This window comes from Homalodisca vitripennis, chromosome 5 (assembly GCF_021130785.1).
Source record: "Homalodisca vitripennis isolate AUS2020 chromosome 5, UT_GWSS_2.1, whole genome shotgun sequence".
Lineage (NCBI taxonomy): Eukaryota > Metazoa > Arthropoda > Insecta > Hemiptera > Cicadellidae > Homalodisca > Homalodisca vitripennis.
In genome coordinates, this window is record NC_060211.1 from 171,409,161 (window position 1) to 171,420,083 (window position 10,923).

A 10,923-nucleotide genomic window follows, 5' to 3' on the forward strand; every position below is an offset into this window, starting at 1 on the left:
GGGCCTGTAAATCGTGTGAAAGAGGCGTGAGTGACACAATGTATGTCTGAATGGTGTATTGTCAGTGTGAATGATTAGGTTAGGTAGAACGATTGTGATACAATGTGTGCATTGTCTGTTCACAATAAAGTTTATTATTATTATTATTATAAATACTAAACTAGCTTTGCTCTTTATGAGACAATCTCCCATTCATAGTCATGATTACAGTGCCGTAATACTATAAAAGTCGACTACTAAACAAACTGGGCAGATGTGGAATCAGTTGCAGAGTACATATTATGCTAAAGTCATACCTCCAGAATAGACTGCAGGTTCTCACAGTGGGAGGAGCAACATCTTCACCTATACCTGTGAAGCATGGTGTTCCACAAGGCTCAATATTAGGACCATTATTTTTTCTCATCATAATAAATGATCTAGGTCTGAGAGGGGATGTTCTGCTGTTTGCGGACGACTCTACATTTTTGCAGGGGTAAAACACAAGAAGAATCCATCAGCCTTGCGAATGTTGTCTTTGATGAGGCAGTGGAGTGGTTCTCTACAAACAAGCTTTGCCTTAATACAGAAAAAACCCAAGGTATGATATGCAGCCTGAAACGAAATGTAGATACCGACGTTAATGTAAAGATACTGGGCTTTACTCTTGATGCAATGCTGACGTGGAGTGGCCACATCAACAATGTTTGCAATAACCTTTCTCTTCAGAAGACTCAGAAACATGCTATCTGAGGCACATTTTGTTACCAGCTACCATGCCTTGTTTCAAAGTCACATGAGATATGTACTGTTGCTCTGGAGTCACGCGGTGGGCTATGAGGTTGTGCTTCTCCTTCAAAAGAAAGTTCTCCGTATAATTTCATCCGCTCGTTATTGGGATCACTGTGCTCCAATTTTTCAGAGACTTGGGATCCAGACTGTTTTCGGCCAATATATTCTTCCGTTCCTGGTTTATATAAGAGAGCACTTAGACTCTTTCCAATCTAGAGCGGACACACACTCTTACAATTTCCGTGGTTTAAACAATAGGGACTTACACTACCGCCGGCTTAGTAAGACAAGAGACTGTTTCCAAGTTCTGACACTCAGGATGTTTAACAAACTCCCTGAGGCCATGGAATGTTTGGATAAAAATGCATTTGAAGCCAAAATTAAATTATGATTACTCTCCTAATCATTTTACTCTCTTGGTGAGTTTTTTTGCTGTTTAGGTGGGTGAACTCAGGACTCAAATCTCGTATAGTACTGCCGTCTTGCCTAGAGTTTTATTTTAAATAGTATGTATATAACTGTAAGTCCAATGACGAAATCTATCCAGCTAGTCTGGTCAAAGATGCAATATTCAAGTATACTAGGCTCGTTCAAAAGGCGGCAAATTAGTGGAGACCGGCGCTTGAACATAACAAACCTCCCTTCACTAACCGCTATCATTTAGCGATTTACAGAAGCATCCACTGACATTCCTGCCATCGCATTGGTACACAATATTACCAATAGTAATACTTTCTCGGACATCCGCTCGGTAGATTGTGCGCCCCCCGTTATAACTGAAAATCATATGCCAACGTAACAACTTCCTTTTTTTAAAGAGAGGCAGGAAGATGCATTTTTGCACAAATGTGGCCAGCCTGTAGTATGGGACTCTCATATAAGACGTGAAATACCCACTAAAAACCTCCTCTTCAGCATTATAACCTGGAAACTGTTTGTTACATTATTTCAGATTACGTCTGAATTTAAGCCATCAAGGCTCACGCCAATCTAGCCTTCAAATAATTAAGGTGTAGACAGCGTGACGATCTAGATCAGTCTTCTTTACACGGAGGATGTACGGGACAAAGTGTTACAAACAGACCCAGTGTTTCTGACTACAGCATCACTTGGCAGACTGTCTACCGATAAAGCACCTAAGCGTGTTTCCTCGTGGAGGGGCCTTTCCCAACGCGAACAGAGGAAGAAAGAGTGTTCCGTGTCGTCGGGAACGCCTGGGCAATAGATGTAGCCCGGTGATCCGGTTTTGCCCATACGTAACAGGTAAGACTGGAAGTATGCCCACTCTGTAATTGGGTAAGGTAGTAGTCTACCTCACCGTGTCGCCATTCCACCCAATGTTGGACCTGCGGGTAAAGCCTTGCAGGCCATCGTCCTCGGAATTCATGTTTCCACATCTCCAGCTATTGCCGTTATAGGTGTGGGTGCGTTCTTCCATTTTAAATCAGTCGTCACCCCGTCGTTGATATATCGCCTTCCTCTCCCCCGCCAGATCTTAATAGGAATGATTCCAGCGATCAACAGGACTGCTGGCTCAAAGACCGTGTATTACGCGGAAGCGACTCGATCTGAGTGCTGCTTGACGCTGCAATCGTCCGGGCTGCATCCTATTTGCTTCGTTATTCAGTACATCTGCCCACACTTCACCTCCGCACAGGAGAACGGACTGCAATGTAGTCATCAGAAGTCGACTAAGGAATTGAACCCCTTTAGATAGTCCTTAGATCAGAAAATCTGGTCCCTCCAGGTCAGCTTACTGTCGACCATTACCCCGAAGTACTTGGCGGTTCGAGTGGTCTGGACCATCACCTCACACACGCAGAGTGGTGCGTTAGTTTGTATCCTCTTCTCAGTGGATCCAGAGACAGGTCGTGATCTGCCATACAGTTTTTAACGACGCGCATGAATGACTTGGTTCAGCTTCAGCTCGGCCTGTTCAACATTTCGTGCGGCTAGCAAAACTGCAAAGACATCGGTGTAACCAACTAAACCCGACTCATCTGACATCAGGGACCTCAAAAGACTGGTATCGTGACATTACAGAGATCCGGACCCAGCATCGAGCATTGCGCAGCTCCGGAGGTTACAGCCTTTGTTCGCGGGCTCACAGTCGTATTATAAATAAGAAGACGGAATCCGATGTAATCCTCGATTAACCGGAGCAGATACGCTGGGATGCGAAAGGTGTTCCGCAGTGCGTTTAGCATATACAGTATTATACCATCTCCGAGTTGAAGGCATTCCTGACGTCAGTGTAACAGAAAGCACTACTCTACTAGATTAGTAGTTCAGGGTTGCTACAGGAGTCCAATAATGAAATTCCCTGACTTTTCCCTGATTTCCAGACCAAATTTTTCATTTTTCCCTGACTTTTTTCGACGCAATCCCCAGGGTTTTTGGCAATTAATGGGTGGAAAAAAAGCGTTGTTGAGGCTAACAGGGTGGCAAATATAAAAAAGCAAAAAATAAAGTGAAGACGGTTTAATAGCCGGCCGAGCCGCCTCGGCTGCCTGCTTCATGTGCCGCGTCGTCTGCAGGCTTGGACTCGGCGCGGCGGCAGTAAGTTTATTTGTGTAAAGGGATTTTATATTTTTCCCTGACCAACGTCGAAATTCCCTGACTTTTCCCTAATTTCCAGTCCTGGTTTTTTTCCCTGACCTGTAGCATCCCTGTAGTTGTAGCTCTTGGCCATCTGTTCCATTGGCCAACAAAAAGTTGTGTATTTTCGCAAAATATATTTTTATTGAATTAATGATAAAAGAATAAAAAATACTGGTTTTAATTGTAAGACAAATTGTAAAACTCATTAAAAAACTTGTTTATCAAAAGAAAGGCTGTGAAGTCCTCTTAATATTTTTAAAAAGTATTTAAAAGTCCACTAAATATTTATTTACATTGAATTTAAAATGTTAAAGTACATTAAAACTGAATAAAAATACAGTTCAATTAAAAATTTAAGTCAAGTTTTTAAATTTCCATTTAAGTCTTAAGTTTATTGAATATTTTGATTAAAAGAAAATAAAAAGTACACAATATACCGAAATACTATCTACCTGGAAATATAATACGTAATGTAATTAAAAAACTTGTTCATTACCAGAGGTTTCAGCAGTAGCGAGTAGTGAAGATAATATTAAACACTGCATTGCTTAGTAGTGAGTATTAAAATGAAGACTAAAGTTCTCTGGTAGTTATTATAAATATCATATTATTACACTACAAGGATAAGAAAACTCGTTCTGGTTTTTGAAGTTTTTATTAAAAAAAGAGAATCAACCAAAACAGGACAGTCATTACAATGATGAAGTGATATAATAAATTAAAACATGGGAATTCACAGTATATAATTTATAAATATGGCTTTAAATGTAATAACAACATTACTGCATATAATAGTTAATATACTAAATCCTTGCATTACGTATCAATACTAATAGATCTCATTAATTTTGTCCTAATTTATTCCTCAGAGAGAAATAAAGTTGGTTTTTATAGCACCAGATTTTATAAATAACAAAAACTTTAGGACAAAAATATTGTTTTGTAGTAATAAAATTGTATTACAGGACCAACCACAAGTAAACTGACAGTAGCATACTTTGTCCTAATTACATAAACTGTACTAGCTATTCCTAAAAAAAGCAAAACACTGTTACAAAACATAAAATGCACAAAATAATTGTTTGAATTGAAATAAATTAAATTTAAACAGGTTATAATTGACAACTTCGCAGGACTACAAAAAAATTATGATAAACAGATATCTAGTTGTTAACGGAACATTTATTTCCACAGATAAACTAAATAAGAGAAGGATGGGTGTAGTTATCCTACTGGTACATACTCAATAATATTGCATCAAATTATTTTCAAATTTTTAAGCCTCGGTCTGTCACAGTACAAAATTAACACTGCATTAGAACTGCAGAGATTGATACATTAAGAGATGAACTTGTTTTTTTCTTTCATACAGTATTTTTTAATGTCTCCATTTAATAATACTGTATTCATACAATGTTTATTCTTAAAAAAAAACCTATACATTTCTACAACCATTAAAATAAAACCCCCTCTGTGCTAGTCGGAAGCAGTAAGTAGATTTTATAACACCTGAAATATTAACGTTTATTTTAGAAATACGGGATTCCAAAGACATTTATTTGTACATGAGCAATTTTTCTCACAAATGCAAAAATAACGGAGTTGTGAATAATCTCTACCTTTGAATAGCCACCATATAGAAACGGAATTGTATACCTTTTTGAATGACCTAAGTACAGATATTTAATCAAATATTTCAGCATTTTTCTTGCTAGTTCTTGGTGATTGAAAAGTTTGTATGGAATTTATATCTTGAAAACCATTTTAGATTCAAAACAATGGTGTATAAGAAAAATTAAGAAATATTATATTTATTCCCTAGCACTACTTTTTTTAGCTACATAAGTAACAGAGTTGTATACTTCTTGGAAAATTATAATGGCTGCCATATTGAAACAAATAGGTGATTTAACCTGCTCAATGAATCAGCTAAAATATTATTTATAAGATAAAATTTTTGTACCAAGATTTAACTTAATGACACGCCTCATGTACAGAAAATGTGAAAACAGGTTAAGTATGGTATCAGATAACAAATTCACTTGAGACAGAATTTGAGTCTACGTTATGTATAACGCAGGTTCAAAACAAATTCATAACACTGGTGGTGGTCTATTCCACCACGTGGTCACTGTTTCCACCATTTACTTCATACTCCTCCCAAGCTACCTTTCACCACTGTATTATGTTACATACAACTAGCTCAAATACATAATAAAATGGTTGTTCAGTAGCAAATTTCTTTGCACTGTTCATCTAATACATCGATTTTTATGTACGACACTTATTGAAACATGTAACAAACACAGGACCGAATTGAAATTTTGTATATCCATAATTTACAAAGCTTAGTCGTACAGTGAAACCTTGATATATCGAACCTCAATAAATCAAAATCCTTGATAAATCAAAATTTTGTCATGCCTCTTGAATGTACTGTTTACTTTATCTAATTTTACTTCTATATACCAAAGGTTTAAAGTAAATATTCTCAATACATTGAATTTTCACCTGTAATTTTAGCCGTTAACCACTATATATTGATGTTTCGGTTTATCAATGCAACGAAAGTACAGTACCGTATTTTCCAAGTTGAGACTTGAAATCCCCACCACCGACACACTTTTGTTTTCTGTTGCCGTCTCACAATTGTAAACCTCTATATATCGAAGTCTGCCGCAACCAATCTATCAAACCCCATTAAATCGAATTTCTCAATGTATCAAAGTTTGTATTTCTCCTTGAGGTTCGATATATCGAGGTTCCACTGTAATATATTTTAACGTTTATCTTCATTTCAAAATGGCAGCTTCTTTTTCATTTCAAAATCACAAGAATCTTAATATTTAACTTGCAAAAAAACATCAGATTAGAAAATTTTGAAAAATACTGTTAAAAATGCTTTTTACATGTACATCTGCAGTGGTTTTCATTTACTAAACGTTTTATATTGAGAATGTTAAATTGTTAAAAATTAGTTTTGAAATGAAGATTCTATTACATTTTTACTGTACAGACAGTAACACTGAACATACAAAACAATGATTGCAGTTTGAGATCGAAGATACATTAAACATTACACTTTATCACAATTAACATCGGAAAAAAACTACAGTAGCAGTGCCACTAGTGATCGGTATGGTGAGTATAGTAACTTACAGCCTTACTTTCAAAAAACCTTAAAATATTAGATGCATATTTTAAATAATTTTATCAATTAAAATACGATCTCTCCATTTTTACCACATATGACTGCATTTAAATAATCTGTAGTTACAAGAAAATAGAATACTAAACACACTACACATCTACTTCCTTTACTGCGTAATTTTACCTTGGTAAGTTACATTGTGATTTTGATCAGATGGGAACAATTAGGGTATTTTCATGTTGGCAAGACGCTACGAGTTGGTAATGTCACTTACTTTTGCTATTATTGCAAATGACAAAACTAATTGGAAAAACATTACATTTGAAAGGGCAAAAGGATATTTGAAATTTATCATTACTTGTTACAAAAATCAAACATTATGATTTGAATCTATTCTTTTCTTCAGATTCCCAAAAACATCTTATGATGTAAGATTAGTATGCACAAAAAATCAATTAATGATTGGTGATTAATTTACCAAATCAAACTTAACAACTGAAAAATTTGTTTAAAAAAAGATCAAGTATTACCTAAAGTGAAAGTACAGAGTGGTCAGAACCATGTCACTGCACAACACATGCTGCATGTACCAGAGAAGGTGACAGATTTTTTTGTGCATGTTTAACTTTGTCTTATGGTTTCTTTTACACCACAAGAGAGCGAATTTTAATTCTCAAAATTTAGTGTTCCATTTTTGTAACATTCAAGTAAATATGATAAATGTATGAAATCCTACTCTCCATTCTCAATGACTAATTATTGTCAATAATAAATTTCAAACAATACAAGTACACGTTCACCGTAAACTAAGGTGATTAATTTCTATTGCTGTTTACTTGGATTAGTCAACTTAAAATAAAACGTGTTTTTTTATTACACTTATCACCTGTAAGTTGGTTAGTTGGTAGATTTCAAAATTTTTTAGTGTTTTATATAAAATAATTTAAAAAAGATATAAAATCATGTAACACAAGATTTCATTATAGAAGGAGATTTCATTTTATCATAGTTTTATGTTGCACTCCTACTTCAATCAAAACTATCAGGCTCACATAAGAATGGCTAATTAAAATAATTATTGACGATGGTTTACTACATAAAATTTAACACGTTAACTGCCACTATGTCAATTTTTTGTCGGTTGAGCGTTTAGCAAATCCTTTCCCACCAGTTGCTGATGAGATCTCTGTTTTGTCCGTCTGTACGCACAATAACTGTTGAACAAAGTGACCTAGAGAGTTGATTTTAAAGAGTTGAAATCTGGAATAAAACTCTACCATTACATCAGTGTTGAAAATGGTAAACATGGTCAATAGACCATGAGAACCATGACCATAGACCATGGTCTAATGAGAAGTCTCATTTTGTCTGTTAAAAAACGTCCCTGATTAAATTGGTCTGATGGGTAACCATGTCGACAACAAGAAAAGCGCAAACCAAACAATTTTTTTTTTTCCCCCTTGGGGCGGCCTACTGCCATGCACTTAAGCCTCAAGGGCTTTTTGCGCACCCCGGAAACACCATGAGGCCTACCAGTCTACAACTTCAGCAGTTCAACAAACCGCCGAAAACAACCTATCAGGTCCTCCTGGGAAAATTCACCACCCCTGTCCATGCTACCAAAGATGGCATACCGCTCTCTTGCTATTGCAGGGCAATCAAAGAGCAGGTGCTCAGCAGTCTCCTCCTGCTCATTACACCTTCCACAGAGCGGATCCTCCTGAAGGATGCCAACTCTGTGTAGATGCTTCCTCAGGTGACCATGCCCCGTAATGAGACCAATGACCTTAGAAGACATTGATCTGTTTAATGAGAGAAGGTCCGAAGCCACCTTGGAAGAAGGTGACTGTAATACCATTCTACTCACTCTCAATTAGCCAACAAGAGTATATATTGTGAAGGCTAATCATATGACATTTTTTCAGTAAGTTATTAACACCATAGACGTCCCACTTTGGAAAAATTTGTTTTGAGAAAACAAAATTAGAATTATATCTATATTAATCATAATATAAATATCACCAATATACTTAAAAAGAATCGTATACTTATTTTAATAATATCCACATGATATTAACAGAATTATTTTACTTTTTTTAGTTTTACATTTAAGAATTTTGAATAAATACTCATTGAAAAATAGGTTTTTAACTAGTGGAGTAAGTTTAAATTTTGTGTTCAGTTAGGATAGACTAGTTAGTATTTTAATTAAATACGTAATGTTGCAGTGCACCCTTCAATGTGTCCGCATAACATCGTGTATACCTAATAATTTTCATTTCTGTGACATTTAGAAAATGCATAAGCATATTATATCCAATTCAGAAAAAAAGAGAACAAACCAATTATCAACATAGCATTACTGTGGGACAGATATAGTCTAGTATTGGGGATCATGTTGCGTAAAATACAACAATATTTGGGATTTATGAACTCCTGGTTCAAGAAGACATCAAATTATTTCTTTATTTCATAAGTTCTTAGAGACGGAAAAACTGTTTGAGATTTTTCCGGTTCTACAGAAGATTTCCGATCGGGTGGCCACCCTTTACAATGAAATTTTGCAATTAATTTATTGATTGCAACGTGTAGACTTGTGCCCTTAAAACCTATTGATTTTTATAACAGCTACTTTAAAGTTTAATTGGCTGAGCATTTATTTCGGTGTCTCCCACCAGTTGTGAAAACAGTGAATCTCTGCCTTTGTGTGTATGTTGTGTGTGTGCGTGTGTGTGTGTATAGTCTAACTGTAAACACAATAACTTTAAAATGAGTTAAGTTAGCAGGTTGAAACATTCATATTAAGACATCATCACTTAAAATCTCTGTAGAATCTGTCACCTGTGCTTTCAACCACTCAATGGTTTACACTGGCACACAGGTCGGCATTTGTATCAACTTCTCATCTCACAATAGACATGCTTCGCCCACGTCTCACTTCTGGTAATCAATAACTTTCTACCATTCTTGCCGATAATCTTTGAGAAAGGTCAGTTTGCAGCCATTTATATATGTTTGGTGTTCTGTTAGGAGATCCCATTTAGCATAGAATTTGTGGTAATTTAAATTTTCCACCACAAACCAAACTATCAAATGTAGGGAAAATGTTTTCAAATTTCCATAAATTACAAAAGGACATTTTCACAATTGTTTTATTGATGTTCATTATCACTTCTCCAGTAACAAAGTGAGAACAAAACTGTTGTTCTTGTTGGTACGGAATCAATCCACCGTTCCCTCACTCTGCCTTCACTTTTTATTGCTTTCCGCAAAAATCACAAAACTGGTTATGAATTTCAATGATTTGTGGCTTTTGCCAAAATAAACCTAATCACAGAACACACCTTACGTGTGGTGTGGTTTCTATTACATATTAAACACACCACAGAGAGCAAAATAGGAAAGCAACATCTTGCACGCTGCCATGGCAGGATGCGTATTGACTGTAAAAATCATTTTCCATGGCAGGATGCGTACGTTTTGTCACCAAGATGGTGGCTCTAACCCTACCCACCACTGCTACACACCCACATCTGTTATTTCTTAGGCAGTCAAAGTATTTGCACTTTTTTATTGCATATATTAGTAGTAAATACACTTAAACTTCAAATAACATGGTTTTAGTTGGTATGGTCTGCCTTAGTGGCAACGATTCACGATTTTACAGACAAGATGACTAGAAGAATAAGTGATAAGCCATCATTTGTTTCGCTACTTCCAGTAAATTATAAAATGTAGAGAATTAACTGAAGTTTTATTTGCTATAACGATGATAATGAACATTTCAGGTTGAAGTGCCTGCTCTGATTTGTAAAGTGATTCTGGTAAGGAACTGTAATTGTGCAACGGTGGAAGCACATACAACCCAAGGCTATGCTTCATGTATGTTATATTGGGTTTCATCAAGTGAGATGACATTGATAATTAAGTAAATTTGGTAGGTAAACTGATAAAAATCGAGTAGGAAATGAAAATGTTATGTATTTTGCAGCTGTTTTGATTTTGTATTTTACTGAACTCACCTGTGTAACAAGCGTCCTTGCATAATCTTTGTATAGTATTGGCACATACCAAAAAAAAATATGACGGAAGCATTAATTCAAACATCATGGTTTAACTAGCCCCCGGCAATAGCTACTATTTTTATAGCCACAAAATAATTTTTTTTCATAAACATTAAATTTGTATGTTTTATTTAATTCCTAGTATTTAAAAAGTCTCAAAAGGCCCTTTTCTAAATAATGCATAATTAAGTTTTAATAGCAGGTTTAAGAAGAGCACACTACAATGTATTACAATAGAAAAAATAATGCATTCCATTTCTTTCAAATTTGCATAGTAAATTAAACATAGTAAAGATTTTCTTGATTTGATTAAAGGTTGAAAAAATTGCACAAGTT